The sequence below is a fragment of the Schistocerca cancellata genome, chromosome 7 (genome assembly GCF_023864275.1).
Source record: "Schistocerca cancellata isolate TAMUIC-IGC-003103 chromosome 7, iqSchCanc2.1, whole genome shotgun sequence".
NCBI lineage: Eukaryota > Metazoa > Arthropoda > Insecta > Orthoptera > Acrididae > Schistocerca > Schistocerca cancellata.
Window position 1 is genome coordinate 321,327,348 of NC_064632.1, and position 10,733 is coordinate 321,338,080.

The 10,733-nt window shown below is 43.2% G+C and overlaps 1 non-coding gene across 1 annotated transcript; it reads left to right on the forward strand.

Moving 5' to 3' along the window:
- The first annotated feature begins 7,059 nt into the window (after positions 1–7,059).
- Trnaa-ugc (transfer RNA alanine (anticodon UGC)) lies at positions 7,060–7,131 on the forward strand. Its single transcript has one exon. It is a non-coding gene; the product is annotated as a tRNA-Ala (tRNA).
- The last annotated feature ends 3,602 nt before the right edge of the window (positions 7,132–10,733 follow it).

Genomic DNA, 10,733 nt, shown 5'->3' on the forward strand with positions numbered 1-10,733 from the left:
TTGATTTTTGTCTGGGAACAAAGCACAAAAAACACCAAATAGATTCTTCCCTTCTTCTATATTTCATATGTCAACGTGTATGTTGTACAGTTGTTTGAACTCTTTCGAACAACCGTCAAACGTTTCTTCCATAAGAACAGTTCCATTTTCTCCACTTCTTCGTAACCGAACACCAAACTTTTTTTGTCAAGAGCACACCATTAGTTAATTTTCATGAAACTATTGTTTAAAGATAATTTCAAAATATCTTCGCTCATGTGGACCTCCCAACAAATGCCAGGGTTCAGAATCGTGCCAATAGTTTCCTTTCTTGCTTTACACAGTGCAGTCTTTGAGTTCTCATAATCTGGCATATTTGCGACGAATTCTAAACCTTTATCTCTCAAATCTTGAAATTCCTCTTTAGAAATTTGGGAAACAGGAAGTGTCTTATCTTCGCAGACTCTTCTTCTGCAGTTGTGAATTACATTTTTAATATGCACATCTGCTCTGTCAGGTGGGCGAGGATGTTATTGTTCAGCCACGCTTCTACCTTCTATAGCTTTTAAAGGGCCCAGCACTTACTCCGTTTGGAATTCACGCACAACCAGTTCGTATACTCATCACATTTTTTGTGCACCCGGTAGCGATGACCATCCTTGAGAAGACACGTCTTTCATTTCACTGTTGTAATTATTTCCATTACTCACAGTGTGTGGAACTCAAGCAGCTTAGGCCTACGAAGCTGAACGAAAATGAAGACTGCCGCTGAGGTCACTGCCTGACTGGCGGTGACAACACATCTGCTGCTGGTGAACGACTGGCGTAAATCAGCAGTCGAGAAGCTTCTCGTGGGTACAAAGGCCTGCACCAAGCCAGAGCGTCCGGTGGCATTCCCTGAAATCCTTCGTCCAAGACACTGCCTGATAGCTGTCGAGGAGTGCCGCCAGAGACTACAGCTATTTCAATGTCTTATCACTATAAGGTCGCATTTAATAGCTAAAAACACGGTTCGGCTCAGAACAAATATACAAATTGTTTGAACCAGTACTGACTTTCATTGGATAATAAACAAAAGTCATGACAAAAGCAAAGGGCGCATTTCAAACATTTACTTTGCAAATTAAAGTCTTTCTTAGAGAGAATGTCACTGATTTAATCAGGGTGTCATTCACTGACTCCCTTCACTTTTAGTAGCAAATAGTATATGAAAAGTTTGATTAATTATTTGGAATTCAAGTGATTAGTCGATTTAATTGAAATTATAGAAAAATAATTGATTTTAATGATTTATTTACTTCTTATTTAGGCTGACAAGATTAGGGCCTGAAGGCCCTCTCTTACATTTGACCATTAATGTCAATACACACCAAAGGTATTACAAGCATGGAAAACACTCATTGTAAAGATGATGACATGTTGTGTTGCAGATAGGCACATTAGCTTTCGGCCAAAGCCTTCATCACAAAAGGAGGTACTCACACATTGATTCACGCAAGCACACTTCACGCACACATGACTGTCATTTTCAGCAGCTCGATTCGAGCTGCCAGAGAGGGCGATCACGTGTGCTTGTTTGCGTGAATATATATATATATATATATATATATATATATATATATATATATATATATATATTTGATACTGTTGTGTACTCAGGATGCCCATAGAGATACCTCAGGTTCACATATGAAGAATTCGATTAACTAGGGTTTCACCATTCCTGAAGGACAGCTTAAGAATAAGACAGAAGGAAAATCAAACGAAATTTCCTGCTATAATTGACAGTGAAGTCACCAAAAGTGAAAGAAGTTGGCTTATATTTCTTACCATGCACAATTATTTGAGACTGAACATATATGTTAAATCCTGCAATTGACAGCTTTAATTCTAAACCTACCTATACATGTTATCTATCTAAAATTATCATAAGAAACATAACTTCATTGTATTAAGTACAAAGTTTATTACATACTAAAGTTAAATTAGTATTTTTAAACAGTTAGTTGTTACACTGTAATGTATAAAATTATAATTACCTTGAACACAGCCTGAGTTAACGAAGTGTTAGATTTTTAAAAAAGTAATTATATAATTTCATTCTCTATTTAAGCAAATGGCTATATCTTTAAATATGTAGTTCATTTTGATGAGTGATTTTATAGATTACATCACCTTTCAAAATTAGGACTCATACAGAAGATTGTTCACAACACCCAAAAAGGCACTAACAAAAATAAATAGTAACTGCAATTTAACTATGTAATTTAATATTTGCCTCAAGAAACCCATATATCCCAGGAATATTATTCATCTGTTTATTTGTTTATGTATTTAACCTGACTAGTGCCATCAGGCCCTCTTTTAATGTGGCCCAGCTTTCTATGCATATAGTACTTTTTTGACATCATATTTACATAATAAATAACAATTTTAATATGACAAATGATTTAAGTGTCTATAGAGCCAGTGTGAGTAAATAATATTGATTATGAACTAATAAAGTTAATATGTCTGTACTTCTACTATTACAGCTGCTGCTGGCACTAACAATGATAATGATAACAATAATAATAATAGGCATGGCAATAGTAATGATAATAATATGAGGTTCACTCCAAAAGAAATGCACACTACTTTTTTTTTTAAATCCATCTTTTATTCTACATGTTGGAAAGTTTTACAGTGTGTAGATACATCCTTTAGGAACAATATTTTCATTTCTATGCATAATTTCCATCCCTCTAAACTGCCTTACGCCATCTTGGAACCAACGCCTGTATACCAGTATGGTAAAATTCTGAACCAATCTGTTGGAGCCACTGTTTGGCAGCGTGCACAAGGGAGCCATCTTCAAACCTTGTTCCACGAAGAGAGTCTTTCAGTTTCCCAAAGAGATGATAGTCACATGGAGCCAGGTCAGGACTGTAAGGCGGGAGTTTCAGTGTTGTCCATCCGAGTTTTGTGATCGCTTGCATGGTTTTTTGACTGACATGTGGCCGTGCATTGTCGTGCAACAGCAAAACATTCTGATTTTGCCGATGTGATCGAACACGACTCAGTCGAGCAAGAAGTTTCTTCAGTGTCGTCACATATGCATCAGAATTTATGGTGGTTCCACTTGGCATGATGTACACAGGCAAGAGTCGTTCGGAATCGAAAAACACCGTAGCCGTAACTTTTCCAGCAGAAGGTGTGGTTTTGAATTTTTTTCCTTGGGTGAAACTTGCATGATGCCACTCCATTGATTGCCCCTTCGTCTCTGGTGAAGAATGATGGAGCCATGTTTCATCACCTGTCACAATTCTTCCAAGAAATTCATCTCCGCCATTCTCATACTGTTCCAAAAGTTCGGTGCATACCGTTTTAATTGCTTCTTTGTGAGCCACTGTCAACCTCCTGGGAACCCACCTGGCACAAACCTTTTTTACATTGGTATCTGTTTCAGACCTGTAAACATGTCGAGTTCTGTGCCTACGAACTACGATTTGCGGACAGCATACGTTTTCTATTATCATTTGAAGAAAACTGCTGCAGAATCGCATTGAATGCTTGCCGAAGCTTTCGGCGAACATGCTCTTGCCAAACACAGTGTTTCGAGTGATTCAAATGATTCAAAAGTGTTTATTTCGACGTGAGAAACGACGAGCGCGGGAAACCACCTATAAAGTTCGAAAACAACAAATTGCAGGCCTTCTTGGATAAAGATGATACTCAGACTCAACAGCAACTCGGGGAACAATTGAATGTGACGCAGAAAGTCGTTTCTCTTCGGTTGAAAGGTACGGGAAAGTTGCAGGACGTGGGAAAAAAGGTTCCGCATAAGTTGAATGAAAGACAGCAAGCATATCGAAAGACCGCTTGTGAAATGCTGCTCGCCAGATACAAAAGATTGTCGTTTCTCCACCGAATAGTGACAGGTGATGAAAAATGGATATATTTTGAGAATCCTAAGCGTCATAAATCATACGTGAATCCACACAGATTATCGACATCCACTGCAAGATCAAACCGCTTTGGAAAGAAGACAATGCTCTGTGTTTGGTGGGATCAGAAGGGTGTCATCTATTATGAGTTGCTAAAACTTGGTGAAACCATTAACATAGATCGCTCCCAATAACAAATGATCTATTTAACTCGAGCATTACGTGAAAAACGACCGGAATATGAAAGAAAGGCAACACAAAGTCATATTGCTCAATGATAAATCATTGGGGGAAGTGGCAACAAAACGACTATTCACGTTGTTGTTTAGAATATATGAGTCTGGCGATATACCATCTGACTTTCGGAAAAGCATCATCCACACAATTCCGAAGACGGCAAGAGCTGACAAGTGCGAGAATTATCGCACAATCAGCTTAACAGCTCATGCATCGAAGCTGCTTACAAGGATAATATACAGAAGAATGGAAAAGAAAATTGAGAATGCGCTAGGTGACGATCAGTTTGGCTTTAGGAAAAGTAAAGGGACGAGAGAGGCAATTCTGACGTTACGGCTAATAATGGAAGCAAGGCTAAAGAAAAATCAAGACACTTTCATAGGATTTGTCGACCTGGAAAAAGCGTTCGACAATGTAAAATGGTGCAAGCTGTTCGAGATTCTGAAAAAAGTAGGGGTAAGCTATAGGGAGAGACGGGTCATATACAATATGTACAACAACCAAGAGGGAATAATAAGAGTGGACGATCAAGAACGAAGTGCTCGTATTAAGAAGGGTGTAAGACAACGCTGTAACCTTTCGCCCCTACTCTTCAATCTTTACATCGAGGAAGCAATGATGGAAATGAACGAAAGGTTCGGGAGTGGAATTAAAATACAAGGTGAAAGGATATCAATGATACGATTCGCTGATGACATTGCTATCCTGAGTGAAAGTGAAGAAGAATTAAATGATCTGCTGAACGGAATGAACAGTCTAATGAGTACACAGTATGGTTTGAGAGTAAATCGGAGAAAGACGAAGGTAATGAGAAGTAGTAGAAATGAGAACAGCGAGAAACTTAACATCAGGATTGATGGTCACGAAGTCAATGAAGTTAAGGAATTCTTCTACCTAGGCAGTGAAATAACCAATGACGAACGGAGGAAGGAGGACATCAAAAGCAGACTCGCTATGGCAAAAAAGGCATTTCTGGCCAAGAGAAGTCTACTAATATCAAACACCGACCTTAATTTGAGGAAGAAATTTCTGAGGATGTACGTCTGGAGTACAGCATTGTATGGTAGTGAAACATGGACTGTGGGAAAACCAGAACAGAAGAGAATCGAAGCATTTGAGATGTGGTGCTATAGACGAATGTTGAAAATTAGGTGGACTGATAAGGTAAGGAATGAGGAGGTTCTACGCAGAATCGGAGAGGAAAGGAATATGTGGAAAACACTGATAAGGAGAAGGGACAGGATGATAGGACATCTGCTAAGACATGAGGGAATGACTTCCATGGTACTAGGGGGAGCTGTAGAGGGCAAAAACTGTAGAGGAAGACAGAGATTGGAATACGTCAAGCAAATAATTGAGGACGTAGGTTGCAAGTGCTATTCTGAGATGAAGAGGTTAGCACAGGACACAGGAAAGGAATTCGTGGCGGGCCGCATCAGACCAGTCAGTAGACTGATGACCAAAAAAAAATAACGCCCCATCTTACACAGCCAAACGGGTCAGGAAAACGCTCGAGGCTTTCATTGGGAAACACTAGGGCATGCGGCGTATTCTCCAGACTTGGCTCTGTCCGATTATCATCTATTTGCATCACTGGGACAGGCTCTCGCTGAACTAGGCTTCAATTCGTATGGAAATGTACTAAAATAGTTAACTGACCGGTTCGCTTCAAAAGAAGAACTGTTATTTGGCGTGACATTAATAGCCTGCCGGAGAGGTGGAAGAAATGTATATATAGCAATGGACGTTATTTTGAATAAAATATTGTTCATCAGTTTCAAACAAAAGACGAGTAATTATTGCAACTAAATTCCGGTTTCATAGCTCTACACCTGGTAAGCTTTGTGGCCCCATAGGTTCTATTCGAGAGCAGACTATGTGCCGGCACCAGGTTTCACCCTCTCCCTTCTCTCATCATCTAACACACACACACACACACACACACACACACACACACTCACACAGCACACTAAACTCACACCCATTTCTGTCACCTACTCTTACCAGGTACACTTATGTACACAACTCTCACATTTCGCGGAGGAAAGGTGTCATTGTGGGCAAAGAATAGGAAACACTTTTCTAATTGAGCGGCTGAACCTTGCCTTCGGGCTCTCACAGTCAGCAATGGCATACGACTACTTATCGCCGTGTAGGTTAAGAGCTTATTGCTTAAAAGAGGTAAACTTTCAGTGACTTATTTCAAAGCAATATTTGTATGAAATGTGTGTGATTCGTTTCGTTCCCATAATAAACTGGGTCAACAGTTTCCTGCCATAACGTATGTCACTGCAGAGACACTTCAAATATTTTAATACAAGGACAAATGAAGGGAACTGTAGTTTCCGGTTGGACCTTTTTCTTCCCGTCACAACTTCTAGAAAAATCGTACCTGGCATTTTCAGAGCTTAAAAAAAACGTGAATTGGAACCCTTGAACTAGGTTTCGACAGTTTTAAAAGGGGCTTCATCAGAAGTGAGTATTTTAAAATTGTCGGAACATAGTTCAGTAGTTCCAATAAACCTTTATTAGATACTGGCTGCCTGATTTGATTCAACCTCTCTAAGTTTACAGTCGTACACTTGCTGAATTTACAGCCACGTTTAAGGTGTATCTGATTTCTATTCGTACCGGACATCCCCTTGTTTAGATACCCACATTCTTGCTGATGCAGATAAAGTTTGTATAAGATAATCACAAAGATGAAAACCCACATAAATAAGTGAGATGCCTTCCATTGGACTGACGCATTTCGTTATTGAGAAACAGAGACGTGCGCTGAGTATCAAGGGCCACTGAGGAAGGTTATGGATCCCTGGGATGCGGCGCTGGCCGGTTGCCTAGCTACGCCTCAGCGGCTTACGTAAGCGACCTACTGAGCCGTGTATGACTGGAAAGATATCTCAACGTTCCGTCCGGGGATGTAGCTCAGTGGTAGAGCGTTCGCTTTGCATGTGAAAGGCCCCGGGTTCGATCCCCGGCATCTCCAAGTAAATTTTATCGTCAACTTCTCGGTCTTAGTGTTACATCACTTGCAACATCCACTTCATGCCAGACAATATTTGGACGATTATCCAATTGTAAAGGGTTATGGAAATAACTCCGCCAGTGGTCTTTTGTGGTACTTGAATTGTTATTTATCATGATCGTAACTCGTCAAATGGTACACATTTTTAATGAATATTGGGAGCATTGTAGCAGTTTTGTAGGTATGGTAAGATAAAAATAATGAAATAAGTAAGCAATGAATTTGCCGATAATTATGTACATCATAAGATCGTTAATAGAAATGTGTACAGTCTGATAACAGTTCGCTAAGTGATTCGAAACGGTCATGATAAATAAAAACTGAAGCATCACAAAATGCAACTGGTTACAGTCTTTTTGGATATCTTTATTTATCATATTCGCAGTGTTTAACATTCACAATGAATAAAAGTTTTATTTGTATGTCTGGATGAAAATGGAAGATTCTGGTCTACATGTACATCTTGCTCCGTACAACACCTGATAGTGTGTGGCTGAGGATACTTCTGGTACCAATAACTGAAGCCCCCTACCCTGTTCAGTCGCTAATGGTCTGTGAGAACACTGGTTGTCGGTAAGCCTCTGTGTTAGCTCCAATTCCTCGAATTTTCAAGTTGTGGACATTTCGTGAGATGCATGTGGAAGAAGTAATTGACTTACCCTTTTTGGGAAGCTCTCTCTCAAAAGTTCAATAGTATCTCCGTGATGCACAACGCCACTCTTTCAACGTTTGCCACTAGCATTGATTGAGTATATCTATAATGTTCTTGCGCCGACTGAACGATCCCGTGACGAAGTGTGCCGCTCTTCGTTGGATCTTTTCTATCTCTTCTATTGGACTGTTTCGAGGAAGAGACCAAACATCGAGGTCATCGGTCTCATCGGATTAGGGAAGGACGGGGAAGGAAGTCGGCCGTGCCCTTTCAGAGGAACCATCCCGGCATTTGCCTGGAGCGATTTAGGGAAATCACGGAAAACCTAAATCAGGATGGCCGGACGCGGGATTGAACCGTCGTCCTCCCGAATGCGAGTCCAGTGTGCTAACCACTGCGCCACCTCGCTCGGTCTTCTATTGGTCCTACCTGATAAGGATCCCAGATTCATGAACAATACTCAGGAATCTGTTGCACAAGCGCTTTACAACCCACGTCCTTCGTGTATAAGTTACATTTCCTTAAGAGTCTACCTACGAATCTCAGCCTGGCATCGGCTTTTCGTACTAATTGTTTTATACGGTCATCCCATTTCAGTTCGCTTTGGATAGATACTCCTAGACAGAGGGTGAAACTTATTGAACTACACTCCTGGAAATGGAAAAAAGAACAGATTGACACCGGTGTGTCAGACCCACCATACTTGCTCCGGACACTGCGAGAGGGCTGTACAAGCAATGATCACACGCACGGCACAGCGGACACACCAGGAACTGCGGTGTTGGCCGTCGAATGGCGCTAACTGCGCAGCATTTGTGCACCGCCGCCGTCAGTGTCAGCCAGTTTGCCGTGGCATACGGAGCTCCATCGCAGTCTTTAACACTGGTAGCATGCCGCGACAGCGTGGACGTGAACCGTATGTGCAGTTGACGGACTTTGAGCGAGGGCGTATAGTGGGCATGCGGGAGGCCGGGTGGACGTACCGCCGAATTGCTCAACACGTGGGGCGTGAGGTCTCCACAGTACATCGATGTTGTCGCCAGTGGTCGGCGGAAGGTGCACGTGCCCGTCGACCTGGGACCGGACCGCAGCGACGCATGGATGCACGCCAAGACCGTAGGATCCTACGCAGTGCCGTAGGGGACCGCACCGCCACTTCCCAGCAAATTAGGGACACTGTTGCTCCTGGGGTATCGGCGAGGACCATTCGCAACCGTCTCCATGAAGCTGGGCTACGGTGCCGCACACCGTTAGGCCGTCTTCCGCTCACGCCCCAACATCGTGCAGCCCGCCTCCAGTGGTGTCGCGACAGGCGTGAATGGAGGGACGAATGGAGACGTGTCGTCTTCAGCGATGTGAGTCGCTTCTGCCTTGGTGCCAATGATGGTCGTATGCGTGTTTGGCGCCGTGCAGGTGAGCGCCACAATCAGGACTGCATACGACCGAGGCACACAGGGCCAACATCCGGCATCATGGTGTGGGGAGCGATCTCCTACACTGGCCGTACACCACTGGTGATCGTCGAGGGGACACTGAATAGTGCACGGTACATCCAAACCGTCATCGAACCCATCGTTCTACCATTCCTAGACCGGCAAGGGAACTTGCTGTTCCAACAGGACATTGCACGGCCGCATGTATCCCGTGCCACCCAACGTGCTCTAGAAGGTGTAAGTCAACTACCCTGGCCAGCAAGATCTCCGGATCTGTCCCCATTGAGCATGTTTGGGACTGGATGAAGCGTCGTCTCACGCGGTCTGCACGTCCAGCACGAACGCTGGTCCAACTGAGGCGCCAGGTGGAAATGGCATGGCAAGCCGTTCCACAGGACTACATCCAGCATCTCTACGATCGTCTCCATGGGAGAATAGCAGCCTGCATTGCTGTGAAAGGTGGATATACACTGTACTAGTGCCGACATTGTGCATGCTCTGTTGCCTGTGTCTATGTGCCTGTGGTTCTGTCAGTGTGATCATGTGATGTATCTGACCCCAGGAATGTGTCAATAAAGTTTCCCCTTCCTGGGACAATGAATTCACGGTGTTCTTATTTCAATTTCCAGGAGTGTATAGGAAATAAAATCGTCATAACTTCTGAACGGATTGCGTTAGAACGTTTAAACTACACGGTTGGACGTGGGGCCTGATGGGAATTAGTTTGCGTATGTTGGCTTGGTTTGTCAACGAACCCCACTTTCATGTGGATGCGTTTGTCAATAAGCAAAATTGGCGCATTTCGTGCTCGAGAAGTCTCTTCACTCTCAGCTGGTGGGTGTGTCGTGTGCAATGTCGGTGCGATATTGGATGGCTCTGAGCACTATAGGACTTAACTGCTGTGGTCATCAGTCCCCTAGAACGTAGAACTACTTAAACCTAACTAACCTAAGGACACCACACACATCCATGCCCGAGGCAGGATTCGAACCTGCGACCGTAGCGGTCGCGCAGTTTCAGACTGTAGCGCCTAGAGCCGCTCGGCCACCCACGCCGGCTGGTGCGATATTCCTTGATAGCACAGTGACTACCAAATGGTACGTGAAGGTTTTGATTTCATCCCTATTAGCCAAAGTGACTCTGATTTCGACAATTCGTGGTTCAGGCAAGACGGAGCAGGACCCTGTCGAAGCAGGAGAGTGTTTCGTGTCGCGGAGGAGCACTTTGGGGTCGGCATTCTGGCTCTGGGGTACACAGAGGGCAATGGCATGGGCCTCGATTGGCCACCATATTCTCCGGATCTGAACACATGTGACTCCTTTTTGAGAGGCTATATTAAAGACAAGGTGTACAGCAATAGCCCCGAAACCATTGCTGAGCTGAAAACATCCATCCAGATCATCGACAGTATCGATGTTCAGTCACTTCAGCGGGTCATGCAGAATTTCACTGTTCGTCTGCGCCACATCATTGGCAAT